Below are 17,722 nucleotides of genomic sequence, written 5' to 3'. Positions count from 1 at the left end.
GCAGCCACAATGCCTTGTCATTTTCTTTGTAGAATAGATAATGAGAAAAATATTGTGGCTGGAATGCTAATGAACAGTAAGATGAAAAGCAAGGTCAAAATTCAGTAAAACAAGATCACAACAAAGTATCCCAACACAGCTTAGTAACAAGAACTGTAAAAAGCTACTGAGATATGGGGCAGATATTTCACTGTATACGTAAACTATAGTCCAATTCACAAATGTGGCAGTCCTTGCAGGTTAAGACATGGACGAGGATTGTTGTGTTGCTGGTTCTAAGCAAAATTTGTCATATGCACAAAGAAGTGATTTGTGCTTATGAAGGCTCATGTCCTGCAAATTAAATCTCTTGCTTGCTTATGTAGAACATGTTGCATACCACTATTGTTAACAGTAGTTACTCATTGTTGTTGTGGTCTTCAGTCTTGAGACTGGTTTGATGCAGCTCTCCAGGCTACTCTACCCTGTGCAAGCTTCTTCATCTCCCAGTACCTACTGCAACCTACATCCTTCTGAATCTGCTTAGTGTATTCATCTCTTGGTCTCCCTCTACGATTTTTACCCTCCACGCTGCCCTCCAATACCAAACTGGTGATCCCTTAATGCCTCAGAACATGTCCTACCAACCGATCCCCTCTTCTAGTCAAGTTGTGCCACGAACTTCTCTTCTCCCCAATCCTATTCAATACTTCCTCATTAGTTATGTGATCTACCCATCTAATCTTCAGCATTCTTCTGTAGCACCACGTTTCGAAAGCTTCTATTCTCTTCTTCTCCAAACTATTTATCGTCCAGGTTTCACTTTCTTACATGGCTACACTCCATTCAAATACTTTTAGAAACTATTTCCTGACACTTAAACCTATACTCGATGTTAACAAATTTCTCTTCTTCAGAAATGCTTTCCTTGCCATTGCCAGTCTACATTTGATATTCTCTCTACTTCGACAATCATCTGTTATTTTGCTCCCCAAATAGCAGAACTCCTTTACTACTTTAAGTGTCTCATTTCCTAATCTAATTCCCTCAGCATCACCTGACTTAATTCAACTACATTCCATTATCCTTGTTTTGCTTTTGTTGATGTTAATCTTATCTCCTCCTTCAAGACACTATCCATTCCATTCAACTGCTCTTCCAAGTCCTTTGCTGTCTCTGACAGAATTACAATGTCATAGTTACTCATAACAAATGAAAAAAAAAAACTAAATAACTCACTACAATCATGTTTAATCTTCTGACTGGCTATGATGTTCACTGTAGAATGCTAAGAACACTACTCAAAACTCATTGGCTGTCAGAGAATATTCAGTCCTGCCCTTCAGATCCTGCTGGTGATGACTAGTCCCCTTACAGTCTCTAATAATGTTTACAAACAAGTATTTAATATGGACATATGCAGAGCTTAATAGTTCTTATCTTTCCAGAGAGGAAATGTGTGCTCAATACAGATGAAGTGATAATTAGTTACTTCACATTCATTTAAGTAAAAAAGGTCAGAGAACTGTTATTATAGTTACAAAAATTATGGAACTGAATCGAAACACATACAGTTTGATGTCTACTCTTCATAGCTATAAAATATGTTCTCTCAGCCTGAATTAAACAAACAGAGAGGCAGCACACAAGGTTCCCAAGGCTGAGCTAGAATTCAGACTAGCTATACTGAATGAAGCTAACTAAATGAAGATCAAAAACAGACTAACAACAAAATAAACAAAAGCTGGGAGCAGACTGAACAGAATGAATGAAATAGCATGATCTTTGGTCTTATAAATTCACTCTAGGATATTGTTCAACTTCTTTAATTTGTAATAGTTTATAAATTCCTTATGTAGGAATATTTACATTTCACTGGCTGACAAGACTATTATTATATATTGTTTATATATTATTCGATTTGAACAGCAGCTGATAAAGCATGCACTATTAATTTGTGCCTGTGCAGTGGAAATCATGGGATTATGACCATGGGATCCATCTTGTATATTAAAATTTAGTTATTGAAAATTTAATATTTTTATTAACTACCCTTGCTCACTAAATTGGGTATCGATAGGTACAGAAAAATCAGGTGATCAAAAGTATGTCAACAGATCATTTAAATTTACAGTAGTTTGGCTATAATTAGCATTGGAAGTTTGAAGCAGGTGAAATCTTTAATTAACAATATCTTTTGAACTAATTAAGTGTGGGCTAATGTAAATACATTACTGAAAAGGGAAAAATAGCTGTTTAATTTGAAAGTGGTTTGTCTTTGTGAATTTATCTATTAGCTCATAAGATTTTGTCTATGGCAAGATGTACAAATTTTTATAATTGCAATAACTTTTGATTAGCTCATTTCAAACAGAATGATCTGAACAATAAAGTTTGGTGGGGGGAATTTTTTTCTACAATTCTGATGCATTGCATAACTTGTGCTTCACATAGGAACTTTAACATAAGAAGTTTGAAAAGAAAATCAGGGAAGGTTTTATACAGACATCTATAAATGGAAAAGGAGTGCATACAAAGTAAAACGAAAGGAACCTGTCTGTTTTGCGAAACACTGATGCTAATACAGGCTCGATGTCTGTGGCCGATGTCACTGTGAATGACAACGGGTCCATTGGCTGCAGTTGTGGCTGCATGGGCAGGCAGGTATTGATGTCTTGTTGTCCCATATGCTCAAACAACAGGCACTGGCAGAGGCTGCTCAGGAGCTGTAGTCTGGGTTGCAAAGTTCCTGAAAAATGAAAACCTATGGCAGGATCACAGTAATCACAAAAATTATGTTGAATTTGATACTGTCAATGGGCATCTGTTTTGCCACAAACAGTATGAGCTCTACCAGTCATCTGAGTGATAGTGCCGGATTTTCAGCTGCAACGCTTGTTATATACACAAATGAAACTTTTGCACTTTATGAGGAAATTTGTTGTGAAATTAACATTTGAAGCAGGGTGTCGAGGGTGAAATTAATGCAGCAAAGTGCAATGATAGCAACCATTTGACAATTCTGCTGTCAGAACACTGTTAGAAGACAGGTGATGAAAGTTGCTGAGGAATAACAACTTGACATTTTCTCTTGAGTACAAAGCAAAGAGTCTGGACATCTGAACTTTGAAAGTGCAAACAAAATGTTCAGGTAACTGTTTGATTGAGAGAGAACAGGGCCATTTGGATATGTTGAATCACATTTTGTTGGCAAAATTGTTGGAATAAAAAATGAAGAAAACTGATGACCATTGTTGTCAATGGTTATTTAAGGCTGCCCTTCTGAACAAAGAACAGGATTGAATACCTTGATAGTGGAAGTGCTGGTCATCACATTCATGGAAATGACATACACGTATCTTCTGTATGCATCAACAATAATTAGCCACCATGTGTTCCATAAAGGACCAGCATGTGTTGCCAAGGCCAAATGAAAAAATAATTGTTTTGGGGCTTCCTAGTTATCTGTGCATGCATGGCAGCAAGCAGGCACCTGTTCAGTCTGCTAATCAAGACCAGGCCTCATACAGTGCTGGAATGTTAGCTGCTTATTGGTTAATGATTACCCATTGTCCTCTATGTAAAAGTCTCCAAACATTTTGCTGCAGTGATGCAGGAACCACTATTTGCATTTGTTCATTAGGAGTACGTAATAAAATTACATCATTCTGAAGAGAAAGGCTGTTGCATTATGTGTGTGGCATTGGAGCACTAATGCTTCTGAAACTGATTTCAGACTTCAAGGTCAACCCATTATTGTAGTGAGTGATCATGTTCAGTTTTGCAATTTGCTGACAGACAGTGGGAGAAGCCTGCATTGCTTGTGAATCAGATTGATAAGAAGCTTCTGATCAATCAAATTCTGAATCACTTCCCATTGGTAAGATGGACAAAGTGTTTGTGTTTGCATGCTGTACTATAGAGTGATAAAGAATTTCATATATAAAACAGCAGTCAACAACTTATGATCAGTTATAAGGAAAAAACAGGCAGATAACTTATGAAATTTTGCAACACTGTGTCTGATGGATGGCTAAGGCTTCCTTTGCCAGCTGACTGTAGTTGACTTGGGCCTTGTATTATAACATCTCTAATGTGAATGCCATGTGGTGTTCATTCTTTCCAATGTTGTGAGATAAAACTGTCCCTAGTCCAAATGATGATGCATCAACTGCAGACACTACCACTTTCTGCAGTTCATAATGAATAAGCCATGAACAACTAAGCAGTGCATTTTTCAACCTTTGAAATGATTATTTGCATTCTTCAACCCATTCCAAAGGAACTTTTTTGCACTAGAGGTGATGCAGAATGACAGCAATTTGCAGTGTGTTCTGAATGATTTTAACGTAGCAGATAAGTTTTCCAAGAACTACTTACAGCTCACCTGTGCCAGGTGAGATGTGCAAGTTTTTATGCTCTTCTAAAGATAAGCTATTTAGATAGTAGTAACAATTAGTTTAGTAGAAATTACTCTTTCAGTACATGTATTAGTGTATTTTTTCAAGCGTTCTATTAAAGGTATCACTTATCTTTATGTGTTATTCCAGAAAACGTAAAAAAATGTAAAGTTGGATTGTAGTCATATTTTTGTTTATGTTTTGGCGCAGTTGATTTTGAGAATCCCATTTAATTGTGCTGTTTCTCATTCCAGCAGTTTTAGTAGAGTGAGTCCTTTCATTATTAAGCTTGTATTTCCAGAAGGTAGCAAATATCTTAAGTTGTTCAATTTAGAAACTTTTGCATTAGTAGTTTGTTTACATGCATTTTGCATACATTAAAGCTGCATTAAAAGCTACAGTCTATTGTAGTTGAGTTAATTAATAAACACTGCAGTTAAGTGAGTGTTGAGTTCTTGTTGTAAGTGGAAATTGTTGTGACTCGCCGATCTTTCAAAGTGCCGCAGCGCAGTTACTCTCGTCCTCTACATGCGGTGCTGTCTGCCAGCCATGCAGCAGCCGCGCCATGTGAGTGGCCAGCCAGCCAGCGGCCGCTATACTTGGACTCAGTGCTGATTTGACTGTTACCATGTACACATGTCTTACTTTGTCTACTTGCTCCGTGACTTACATGTGTTGTGTCTTTTTGAAATATATGTGTTCAGTTTAACGTTATAACAGAAATAATTAACTTTTTGCGTTATATCATACACCTGAAGTGCTAACCTAAAGGGGTAAGTTTTGCGGCTTGTAAATAATGAAAATTTGTGTATTTTGAAGTGTGTTAAGTGATTCAGTTGTATTTTTAAGTGTGTCATATGGGTTGCAATGTGTGATATGTTGTAGGATACTCATGGAGGGAGTGGTCTGGTGACACTAAAGGTTGGAAGTTCACTTGGGTGACTGTAGAGGGAAACTGAATGGGAAATTCAGTCTGAATTAGAACATGCAAAATTTGAGACATATAGGTTGAAGGGACAAAAAGAGTGTAGGAACTGGGTAAAGGTAACAAGCAATGAGTATAAGGGACAGTTCTTCAACTTTTTCATCTACATTTTAGCTTACAGTATTGAATATATTTGACTTGTTACCAGAATTAGGAGGGAACCAGCCTCATCCAGCTGTAGGTAATAATAGAATGCAGCAGACTTCTAGCAAGTAACTGTAGGTCAATATCTAAAGAGAGTAGGAAGAAAAGTTTCTTGCTTCTAGGTAGTAGCCATGGGAGAGGTGTAGGCCAGATGGTGCAGGACACATTAGGGACAGGCGATCAGGTCACAAGAACTGTGAAGGCAAATTCTAGCCTTAGCCAGGTGACGGAGGAATTTGTGCAAAAATTTTGACACAGAGGATCAGGTTCTTATATTGGGTGGAGAAGCAAACAGCCTGGCTAAGGACAGTAATTACAGCATTAGGGGTGACCTGGGTGAAATAGATGTTGTGACCACACACACACACACACACACACGCACACACACACACACACACACACACACACACACACACACACACACACACACACTTGTGTATTTTGTGGAGGCCCTACAGCACCATTACCAGTTCTCTGTTAACACATCAGTGAGCTACGTGAACACTGACGTGAGCAAGGTGCTACTGACTGAAATGAAATCTCATGTGAGTGCAGTGCCCATTGCTACAGTTAGGAGATGGGGATATGTGAATAAGAGAAGCAAAGGTAGGTTGGCTGAGCTTCTTGTAGAAAATGTATGGGGAGCCACCATCACACTAAGCAAGATTCTTATGGTTACTGGTGTCAGAGAGATACCTGCTTTATGTTCGAATCAGGATTCAGGCACCTTGTTTTGAAAGAAGTCAGTATAAGAAAAGAGCCTCACAACATGCTTAAGAATGCACAGAAAAGTAAGGTTAGTTTACTTAATGAAAATATTAGGAGGACTGAGTAACAAGGCAGAAGAGCTCCTTGTCTGTTTGGAAAATTTAGAGTGCTCTAAAAAGATAAACATCCTGTGCCTATCTGAGCACCACGTACCCACAGGGTTAGATGATTTACATACAAAAGATTGCACTCTACAAGCATACTCATGCAGAACTAGTATGGGAAAAGGAGGAGTTGTCACTTATACTGAGACAGAATACAAGTTCAAAAACAATGAGACAAGTTGATTTTGTAGTGACCAGCACATTGAAATGTGTACTTGTGCATCAATACTGAAAAATAGTTTGTTTTTAATTGTAACTGTATATAGATTCCCACTGGGAAATTTTGCACTGTTTATGAGGAATCTTGTTTCCTTGCTATGCTAACTGCCAGACAGCAGCAAGCAGTTGATAGTCTGTGGTGTCTTCAATGTAGAGTTTGTAAAGGATTCTGGTAGGAAAAATTATCTGAAAACCTTATTTGAATCCTACAATTTGATCTCAGTAATTAACTTTCCAACGCAGGTGGATAAAGACAGTAGGGCACTAATTGATAATGTTTTCTTTCGTGAAGCTCAAAGCAAGAATGTAAATAAACGCATATCATTATTTGAAAATATCTTTCCACATAAGACAATCAGAAAGGATACTGAACAGCCATGTAAAAAACCTTGGATCACTAGATGCATTAAATTACCTTGAAAAAAAAAAAAAAAAAAAAAAGGGAAATAAATTTATCTGTTGGCAAGGACAAGTAAACATCCTGAAGTGGTTGCACACTACAAAAGCTACTCAAAATTACTAAGAAAAGTTATTACAATATCAAGGAACATGCACATAATGTCAGAAATCGGTAATGCCAACAACAAACTGAAGACCGTATGGGATGTACTGAAATGAGGGGGAGGACAACCAGCTGTGGAACAGGATATCATCACTCTTTAACTGGGTGGAAAGACTATAACTGATGAGTCACAAATAACAAATGTATTTAATAATCATTTCTTAAATATAGTAGAAAGCATAGGGACAAACTGCATAAGAGAAAAATCACAGCAGTATGTTGAAGAAGCAACTCTCATAAAATTCAGTCATATGAATGCATCACCTGTTCCTCCTTCAGAAATTAAGAAAATTATATATTCTCTCAAAAAACTTTTGATGGTGTTTATGATTGTGTACTAAAGATTTGTTCCAATATGGTTACACTGTCTTATCTGAAACACGTAATGCATTACTAACTCAAAGTATTTTTCCAAATATACTAAAATATCCCATTGTCAAACCACTATTTAAGGAAGGTGATAGGAGATATGGTAATGACTACCAACCTATTTCACTTCTGATATCATCTTACAAAATTTTTGAGAAGGTAATATATTCTAGAGTGCTATTTCACCAAAACAACAATAATATCCTTAGCAAATCACTGTCTGGATCCAGAAGAGTTTCTGTACTGAGAATTTCTTTCAAAAACCAGTTTTAAATGACTACTCTAGAGATATACAACAACCCCCTATGTATTGCTCACTTAGGGATCATGAGGATTGTTATAACTTCAAGTTGAACAAATATATTTCAAGTAAACAGAGTAAGATGTGTGAACACTTTAACAGTCAAATCATAACTGAGTCCAAGTCTAGCAGCCCCCGGCTGGCTGGCCACTTAGATGGCACTGCTGCTGCATGGCTGGCAGACAGCGTTGCATGTAGAGGACGCGCGTTACTGCGCGGCGGCACTTTGAAAGATTGGCAAGTCACAACAAGGATAAGATTAGAATAATTACTTCATGCACAGATGCATTCAAACAATCATTCTTCTAGCAGTCCATATGCGAGTGAAACAGGAAGAAACCCTAATAACTGGTATAATGGGACACTCCCCCGGCTATGCACGTCATAGTTATTTGCATAGCATAGATGTAGATGTAGATGTAGATACATGTTCACTCACCAAATTTTACAAGCATTAACTAATAAAATAGTTCCAGTTGGTATTTTCTGCTGTGTAACTAAGGCATTTGACCGTGTGAAACACAATACTTTCCTAGATAAATTAAATTTTTATGGGTTTGACGATATAGCCTACCTATGGATAATGTCATATCTAACCAAAAGAATGCAGGAAGTTGTTCTTAGTAGTTCGACCAATGTACTCCTTAGACATCATTCTGACTGGTGGGAAATAATGTACAGCGTTCCTCAAGGCTCAATCTTAGGTCCACTATTGTTCCTCATATATACAAATGATCTTCTGTCGAACATACAACAGGCGTAATTAGTTCTTTCGGCAGTAGACACTAGTATTGTAGCCAATCCAAGCATTCACACAGAAACAGAAAAAATGGTAAACAGTGTTATTAAAAATATAATTGACTGATCATCTTTGAATGGTCTCATCCTCAATTTTAAAAAGGGAAACATATTCAGTTCTGTACATCTTGGGGCAGTAGACCAATCTTAAGTGTGACATATGGTGATGAAATAATAAATTGTGTCAAAATTTCAAAATTATTTGGCGTCCATATGGATGAGAATTTAACTGGGAAAAGCACATTTTGGAACTCCTAAAACAATTTATTTCAGCCACATTTCCACTTAGAATCATTGAAAGCCTTGGGGTGAGACAAATCATTAAGCAACTCATCTTCAAGAAAGGAAGTCTTCATTGCTGAAAAATGTGCTGTAAGAATAATATGTGGTGCTCACCCACTATCATCTTGATATCTCTGTTTAAGGATTTGTTCATTCTGGCTACTGCTTCACAGTATATATATTCCCTCATGAAGTTTGTTGTAAATAATACTATTCAGTTCAAAAGAAACAGTAATGTACACAATTACAATACTAGAAGAAAAAATGATATTCATTAGGGTAGTTTTTAACACAAGAAAAGGTGCAAAATACTGCACCATTTTTTTTTTTAATATATAAAGTAGCCAGTGATGTAAAATGTCTGACAGACAACAAAGTAAAATTTGACCTTATAAGTGTTGTATTTTCAAATTAATTTGTGATGTGAATGTAGAGTGACTTGTTCCACATCATTACAAATTATCGTGCAAGTAATGCGTAAAACATCAATCTGACTGACTACCCTTATCGCGAAGGTAATTTCTGGATAGTTTGTAAGTGACACTTTGAGGACAGGCACTGTGGATGTCAGTGAGATGCCCCAAATATTCAAGTTCAGTATTCAAAATAAACATTTCTGTAGATAGCCTTTCAGCCCTGCGTCAGTTAAAAGTTGAAAAAGTAATTCCAAATTTCTGAGGTGGTTTCAGTGTTTGTCCAGACACAGTGATGTCATCCAAATATTTTGAATGAGATGTCACTTGTTCAAGAAAGCACAGAAGTAGTGCAGAAACACATGCTTTTTGAAGTGAAGGTGCTGATAGTGCTACAAGGCTAAATTTTTCTCTTTCCTCTTGTAGGGGAAGCTGAAGGTAAACATCAGCTAAATCTGTTTCGGAAAAGAATTGTCCACCTAATATGCGACCCATAAGCTCCTTGATGTGAGGAAAAGGAAATTTATTTATTTGTTTATTTATTTATTTAGCCATCTGTGGACAATTTAAAATGTATGGATGTTGTAAATTGCGTACGTTCCTATATTTATACAGTTTGTTGTTACATGTAGTTAAACATTGTGACATATAAGTTATTTACACAATCATTTTTGCTCCTTATCAAAATATTGTGAAACAAAAGCTATTTGCAATCATTTTGTACTAAGGAATTCACTTATAGTGTCTAAGCAATGTTCCTGCAAAAACAATTTAAGATTTTTCCTAAAGCGGTACGTGTTATTTGCTTCTTTTATTTTCTGCGGCAGTTTATTATGCAGTTTTACACCTCCATACAAGAAGCCATTTTGAGTGTTATGTTTATTCATCCTGTCTAGGTGAAGACAGTGACTTGTTCTTGTACTATAGTTACAAAAACTGCTATTTGTGCTATAATTTTCTATGTTTTTCTTGATATACACTATGGTTTGGAATATAGATTCACAAAGAACAGTTAGAATTTCTAACATTTTGAAAAGTTCTCTGCAGTGGGCCTGCTTACTGCTTTTTGTTATAATTCTTACTGCTCTCTTTTGCATTTTAAATACTGTTTGTAAATTCTGAGCACTGTTTTCCCAGAAATAATACCATAACTGATTACTGAATGAACATAACTAAAGTATACAGTTCTCAAACATTCACTACTGCATGCGGATACAAGGACTCTTAGTGCATAACATGTTGTGGATATCTTTTTCAAGAGTTTCATAGCATGTTCATTCCACTTCATTTGGCTGTCAATGTGCAACCCTAAGAATTTTGATGTAGGTACATCATCTATGGAGATGTTATCTAGTTTTAAATTTAAAGGACTCTGTTTTCTGTTCATTCTAAAGCATATTGTATTTGTTTTCTTTATGTTGAGAGTTACTTTGTTTTCCTGAGACCATTTGTGAACATCTCTCAGCACTTCAGTAGAATTTTCCAACATTTGTGCTAGTGTCTTACTGGTGATTACTATGTTGCTATCATCTGCAAACAATATGTTCTCTTCAAGGCTTATATGTTGCGGGAGGCTGATATGTTGTGGGAAATCATTTATATACGCCAGAAATAATACTAGTACACTTCCTTGAGGGACCCCAATATTGATATATTGTGGATCAGATATATGTTTCTCAATGTACTTTGATCCACTGGAGACGTGTGATATCTACTGACTGTACTCTGTTTTCTAGATATGAATGAAGCCATGTGAGAACTACTCCCCTTACTCCTAGTGCCTCTAATTTATGCGACAGCTTCTGGTGGTCAACTGTATCAATTATCTTAGGCAGGTCTAGGAAAAGGCCAGTTACATAGCTGTTCTCATCTAGTGCTTCTAAAACTGTTTTTGTAAATTGTGCTATTGCAGATTCTGTACCTCTACCAGGCCTGAAACCACGCTGGTCATTGCAGAGGAGGTTGAATTTACTTAGATAGCTCAAAAGCTTGTTTTTCATTATTGTTTCTATCACTTTGGAAAAGCATAACAATAGGACTATTGGTCTGTAGTTCTCAACCTTTTCTGTGTCACCTTTCTTGGGAACTGGTAAAATTGTGCCATGCTCAAGATAGTCAGGGAAGCAACCAGTTTTGAAGGATTCATTTATGATTTCTGTTAGCAGAGCTTTGATACAGTTTACGCATTTTTTCAGCACACATTGGGATTTCATGTAAACCTGCCGAGTTTTTGTTCTTTAATTGCCTTACAACATTACATACTTCCTCCTCAGTAGTTGGAAGCAATACCATTGAGTTTTCTATATGCTTCTGTATTGGTTGATTAGCACCTTTTGGAAAAATTTTCTGTAAGTTCGTTGTAATGCTGCTAAAGTAGGTATTCACATAATTTGCTAATTCTTTTGGATTACTTTCTAATTTTTCCTTGTACCTGATTTGTGTGTTTGTACCTCTCTGCTTGACAGTTCCTGTTTCTTGTTTCACTACAGCCCATGTAGCTTTACTTTTATTATTGGCCAAATTTATGAACCTATTGTTGGCTGATTTTTTTGCAGCGTTGAGTACCTTCCTGTAGATCCTTTTGTAGTTTTTGTAGTAGTGCAAAAAAACTGGATCACTATTGTCCTTTTTAATGGAGTTTAGGTATTTACAAGTTTGAGCACTTTCTCTAGTTCCTTTAGTAATCAATTTATTGTTGGTGAGTGTTCCAGTGGGAATTAATGCTTTGGGGAAGGTTTCTTCAAATTTTAATTTAAACTCAGACATAAAATTGGAGAACTTGCTATTCACTTTAGTTTCTATGTATACTCCTTTCCAACTTTCGTGTGCTAACTTTAAGGAAAACTCTTGCAAAGCTGATGGAGAGTAGACTCTTTTATATACATGCAGTTTTGATTCCTTTTTTACACATGATTTTACTTTTATAATCTGACATAGATGGTCAGACAGTTTTCTCTGCCTACATCTGTAGCAACATGGTCAATGGTAGATGATGAATGTGTGGTTATTCTTGTTGCACAGTTGACTAGTGATGATATACCAAAACTATGAACTATGTAGGATATTCATAAATGTATTACTGGTGTCATCTGTTGTAGTTGTATTTATGTTAAAGTCCCCACACAAAAGGATATGTTTCAGAGTCAACACTAGTTCTAGACTTTGTATAAGTTTTGAAAAGAATGTCTCTAAATTACCACTGGGAGTACGATATGCACATAATATAGTTAGTTTCTTGGACATAATTGTAGCAACTATCTCTATTGCTGACACTTCAAAGTTCTTTGTCTACACTTAGCATAATAATATCTTTTGTGACTTTAAATTCAATGCCGTTCTTAACATAAATTCATGATACTCCACCTTTCATTGTGTTTCTGCTATAAATACATGCTTGCACATATGAGGGTAAATTAATATATAAGATTTCACTTTCTTTACACCATTGCTCTGTAATACAGATAACTGTGCTGTCTAAGATTTGTAACTTGACTTCCAGCTGTTGCACTTTGTTTTTTACACACTGAATATTTTGGTGGAGTACTGTTAGATATTTATTGTTACTTATCTTGGTGGCTTCTTTTTAATCATATCTGCAATAAAAAAATCCTTCAGATGGGAAGGAGGTGTCCTTTTCCGTCTACTTGCTGCCCCATGGATGGTTGTTTCCATGTCTGCTGCTGCTCCTGCTATTGCTGGGATTTCTGCTGTTACTGCTGTCTGTGATGCTGCTGTTGATGGTGATACTGATGTTGGCATTTCTGCTTTGATTATTTTTTGTACTGCTGCATTTTGTGTAATTGCTATTGGTTGTGTTTGTTATGCTGCCTTTTTTGTTGCTGGTATCATCTGGGATGAGATGGCTTCTCTGTTTTGAGTTGATACAATAGCAGGCATGATGTTGTTTTTTGTGTACATCATCTCAGCCATCTCATTTATTCTAGAATCTATGAACTTTTTCCCATGAATATTTAAATGCATACCATGCCTGGTGAAGTGTTTCCTTTCCAAGAATTTGACATCTAGGAAGTTTGTGTTTCTGTATGCTTTGCATATTTTACGAAATTGCCTGTTGGCCATAATAATTTCTGACATTTCTATTAGGTGATATCTGTGTGGTCTTCCAGCCACTATTACACTTTCATTTTTCACTGTATCTAGGGTTTTCCAGCAGTCACAGATGGCACTTTTTAGTTCATTGGAATAAACATCGTTTGCACCACCAATTATAACCAAAACCCGATTTTCTTGTGTAGTGTTATCACGCTGTATGTTCCTTATAACTTCATTCATAGGGGCCCCAGGTTTTACATATCTGGTAGCTCTAAGATTGTGTTTGTTTTGCAAGATTTTTGCGAGATCGCAACATGACTGTCTGAGTAAACAACTAACTTGAATTTCCTAAGATTTGTATTTCTGCCATTGCTGCCTTTTGGGGCAATGCTATTTCTATATTTTCATATATCAGCAGCATCTGTTAGACGGCAATCAGTATCATTACAGTCTTCCTTGTTTCCTTTACACCACCTAGAGTGCTGAAATTGTTCTGTAGTTTTTTAGACTTAGGCCTGCTGTAAGCACTTTGTGATTCACAGTTTTGGTTTTCAAGAGGATTCCGCAATACTTGCTTTAGATTTTCCAGAAATGCTACGTATTTTTTAGCTGCATTTATATCACAATAAAGCTCATGTAACATATTTAGTTCAATTCCGGCACTGCACATTTCTGTTGCTACTTGGAGACTGTTATACAGTTGACCACAATCGCATGAGATTTTATCAGAGTTTAATTTCACAAAACAACTTGAGTGGTACCATTTATATGTTACTGAGCATGCTCTAATACCTTTTTCCACTATAATATCACATGAACAACACTTTACTGATGTTAATAACTCAAAATTTATGGAGCAGTTTACCACAGTTTGTAAATACGCTGCCCAATAACTGCTGGAGCATTACCTGTTGCTGTAAAGTGTGTACAAAGTCTGTTTTTTTTTGTTTGATTTTCTACTGATGACTAGAGGAGGTGCCCATTGTTTTGCACAAATTGTTTGTTATGTGTAGATTTGTTCCAGTATGCTGAGTTCAGAAGCAACTTCAATGCGTATTGCGTGCGGGACTGGATTTGTGTGGTCATGGTTGAGCATTATGCTTGAATGTAACTTGCATTTGAAAAATATTTGCCTCTCCCAATGTGCTATTGAACATAGTTTCATAGTTTTTACACAATTGTTGCCTGCTGACATGGCAAGCTTGTGTACTGATAGCAAGTGCATTGCCTTGAATATCCAAACCAATCAAATCAAGTCCACAGCTCGTGGTCTCGCAGTCGCGTTCTCACTTCCCGAGCATGGGTTTCCGGGTTCGATTCGCGGTGGGGTCAGGGATTTTCACCTGCCTCGAGATGACTGGGTTTTTGTGTTGTCCTCATCATTTCTTCATCATTCATGAAAGTGGCGAGATTGGGCTAAGCAAAGGTTGATAACCACACAGTTGAGCGTCCCAAAAAACCAAACATCATCATCAATCAAATCAAATGCATTCACGATATAAATAGTGGGACTAGAGTGTGACTGAATTACAATGAATTGCACTAACAGCCATTATAGACTCCTTAGCTTAGAGTGTCACAATTTCTTGTGTGTCTATTCTGATTAATTAATGTAACTGAAGCGCCAGTATCTAACTGTAATGGTACAGTTTCATTGTAAAATGAGGAACAGTTTGCGGCTAGTCCTCTGACACCCCAATTACATGGGGCTCCCAAAACCAGATTTCATTAAGCAATTTTCCAATACTGCTTCTAGTTGCTAGTTTTCCAATTCCAATCTGCAACTGGTTTTGAAACATGCTTGGATTGTCAAGTTACATCTTGTTCTCGGAATATTCAGTTAATATGGACTTAGTGTGCAGTGAAGGCGAAGCAGAAATATTGGAGGAAGCATGAAGCTGCCTACTAGCAGTATTTAAGTGAAGAGAAATAACGATTGTGTTGACTAAACCAGAAACTAGATCAGATGTTTTCTAGACACCATTTTTAACAGGGCTAGCAAATCTGCTGCAAACCTTAACTTGTAAACATGACAGAGAAAAACGGTTTCCGAAATTCGGTTTTTGCCTTATGGAAGAAGTTTTGCATGTAAATATAGTGTGAATGTGATTGTGAGTGCTGGCTTTTGGAGTACTGCCTTCATTTGACTTGTGAGTAATGGAGCATTTTTCTGTCTGTTTATGTGGGAAGAGCTGATTTGTAAGATCAACATTTTGTACTGTTCATGTAGCTTTGCGATTATTGTACTTGTACTCTGCGATTCTCTAACAAACACAGTTGCTGCGTGTATCCTGACTTGTAGCAGTGTCAGCATTCTGTTATGCAGAAATATCAGTGATTACAATATTACGAGAAGGAAAGTTGCTACTCACCATATAGCGGAAATGCTGAGTTGCAGATAGGCACAACGAAAAGACTCACACTATTAAAACTTTAGGCCATTAAGGCCTTTACACACACACACACACACACACACACACACACACACACACACTTGTAAACACAACTCACGCACACAACTGCAATCTCAGGCAAATTCACACACTTGTAAACACAACTCACGCACACGACTGCAATCTCAGGCAAATGAAACCACACTGTGAGCAGTAGCACCAGTGCATCATGGGAGTGGCGACTGGGTGGGGGTAAGGAGGAGGCTGGGGGCAGTGAGGGGGAGGGATACTATGGTGGGGTTGGCAGACAGTGAAGAGCTGCAGGTTAGACAGAGGGCCGGGATGAGATGGGGAGGGTGTAGGGGGGGGGGGGGGGAGGGAAGTAGCGGGAAAGGAGCAAAATAAAAAGACGGTTTGGTGGTGGAATGATGGCTGTGTAATGCTGGAGTGGGAACAGAGAAGGGGCTGAATGGGTGAGGGCAGTGACTAACGAAGATTGAGGCCAGGAGGGTTATGGGAACGTAGCATATATTCCAGGGAAAGCTCCCACCTGTTCAACTCAGTTAAGCTGTGTTGGTGGGAAGGATCCATATGGCAGAGGCTGTGAAGCAGTCGTTGAAATGAAGGATATCATGTTTGGCAGTGTGTTCAGCAACAGGGTGGTCCACTTGTTTCTTGGCCACAGTTTGTCAGTGGCCATTCATGTGGACAGACACCTTGTTGGTTGTCATGCCTACATAGAATGCAGCACAGTGGTTGCAGCTTAGCATGTAGACCACGTGACTGGTTTCACCAGTAGCCCTACCTTTGATGGGATAGGTGATGTTGGTGACTGGACTGGAGTAGGTGGTGGGAGGATGTATGGGACAGGTCTTGCATCTAGGTCTATTATAGGGGTATGACCCATGAGGTAAGGGATTTGGAGGAAGGGTTGTGTAAGGATGGACGATTATATTGTGTAGGTTCAGTGGACAATGGAATACCACTATGGGAGGGGCGGGAAGGATAGTGGGCATGACATTTCTCATTTTAGGGCACGACAAGAGGTAATCAAAACCCTGGTGGAGAATGTAATTTAGTTTCTCCAGTCCTAGGTGGTACTGAGTTACAAGGGGAATCCTCCTCTGTGGTCGGATGTTGGGACTTCGGGAGGTGGTGAGAGACTGGAAAGATAAGGCATGGGAGATTTGTTTTTGTACAAGGTTAGGAGGATAATTACAGTCAGCGAAGACTTCAGTGAGACCCTTGGCATATTTCAAGTGGGACTGCTCATCACTGCAGATGTGATGACCATGGGTGGCTAGGCTGTACAGAAGGGACTTCTTGGTATGGAATGGGTGGCAGCTGTCAAAGTGGAGGTGTTGTTGGTGGTTTGTAGGTTAAATATGGACAGAGGTGCTGGCGTAGCCATCTTTGGGTTGAGTAGGACCAGGTGAAGCAAATGGGGGAGGTTCTGGAGGAGTATGGATAGGGTGTCCTCACCTTCGAGCCAGATAGCAAAGATGTCATCAATAAATCTGAACCAGGTGAGGATTTTAGGATTCTGGGTTTTTATGAAGGATTCCACTAGATGGCCCATGAACAGGATGGCAAAGGTTGGTGCCATTCAGGTGCCCATAGCCGTATTCCTGATTTGTTTGTAGGTAATGCCTTCCAAGGATAAGTAATTTTGGGTGAGGTTATAGTTGGTCATGGCGACTAGGAGGGAGGTTGTTGGTTTGGAATCCATCAGACTTTGGGAAAGGTAGTCTTCAGTAATGGTAAGGCCATGAGCATTAGGAATGTTTAGCGTACGAGAAGGTGGCATCAATAGTGACAAGCAGGGCACTGTGTAGTAAAGGGACAGGAACTGTGGACAGTCAATGGAGGAAATGGTTGGTATCTTTTACATAGGAGGGTGGGTTGTGGGTAATATGTTGAATGTGTTGGTCTACATGAGCAGAGATTCTCTC

General features: G+C 38.0%; 1 long non-coding RNA gene across 2 annotated transcripts in view; it reads right to left on the bottom strand.

The window, feature by feature from the left end:
* Positions 1 to 17,722, bottom strand: part of LOC126334720 (uncharacterized) — a 29,505-nt gene that overhangs the window by 10,178 nt on the left and 1,605 nt on the right. For both annotated transcript variants that reach the window (XR_007564773.1, XR_007564774.1), the window contains exon 2: positions 2,533 to 2,728. This is a non-coding gene — a long non-coding RNA (uncharacterized LOC126334720). The remainder of the gene's footprint in view (positions 1 to 2,532; positions 2,729 to 17,722) is intronic.

The sequence above is a fragment of the Schistocerca gregaria genome, chromosome 2, assembly GCF_023897955.1.
Source record: "Schistocerca gregaria isolate iqSchGreg1 chromosome 2, iqSchGreg1.2, whole genome shotgun sequence".
Classification (NCBI taxonomy): domain Eukaryota; kingdom Metazoa; phylum Arthropoda; class Insecta; order Orthoptera; family Acrididae; genus Schistocerca; species Schistocerca gregaria.
This window is presented reverse-complemented; position numbering and strand designations above follow the sequence as displayed.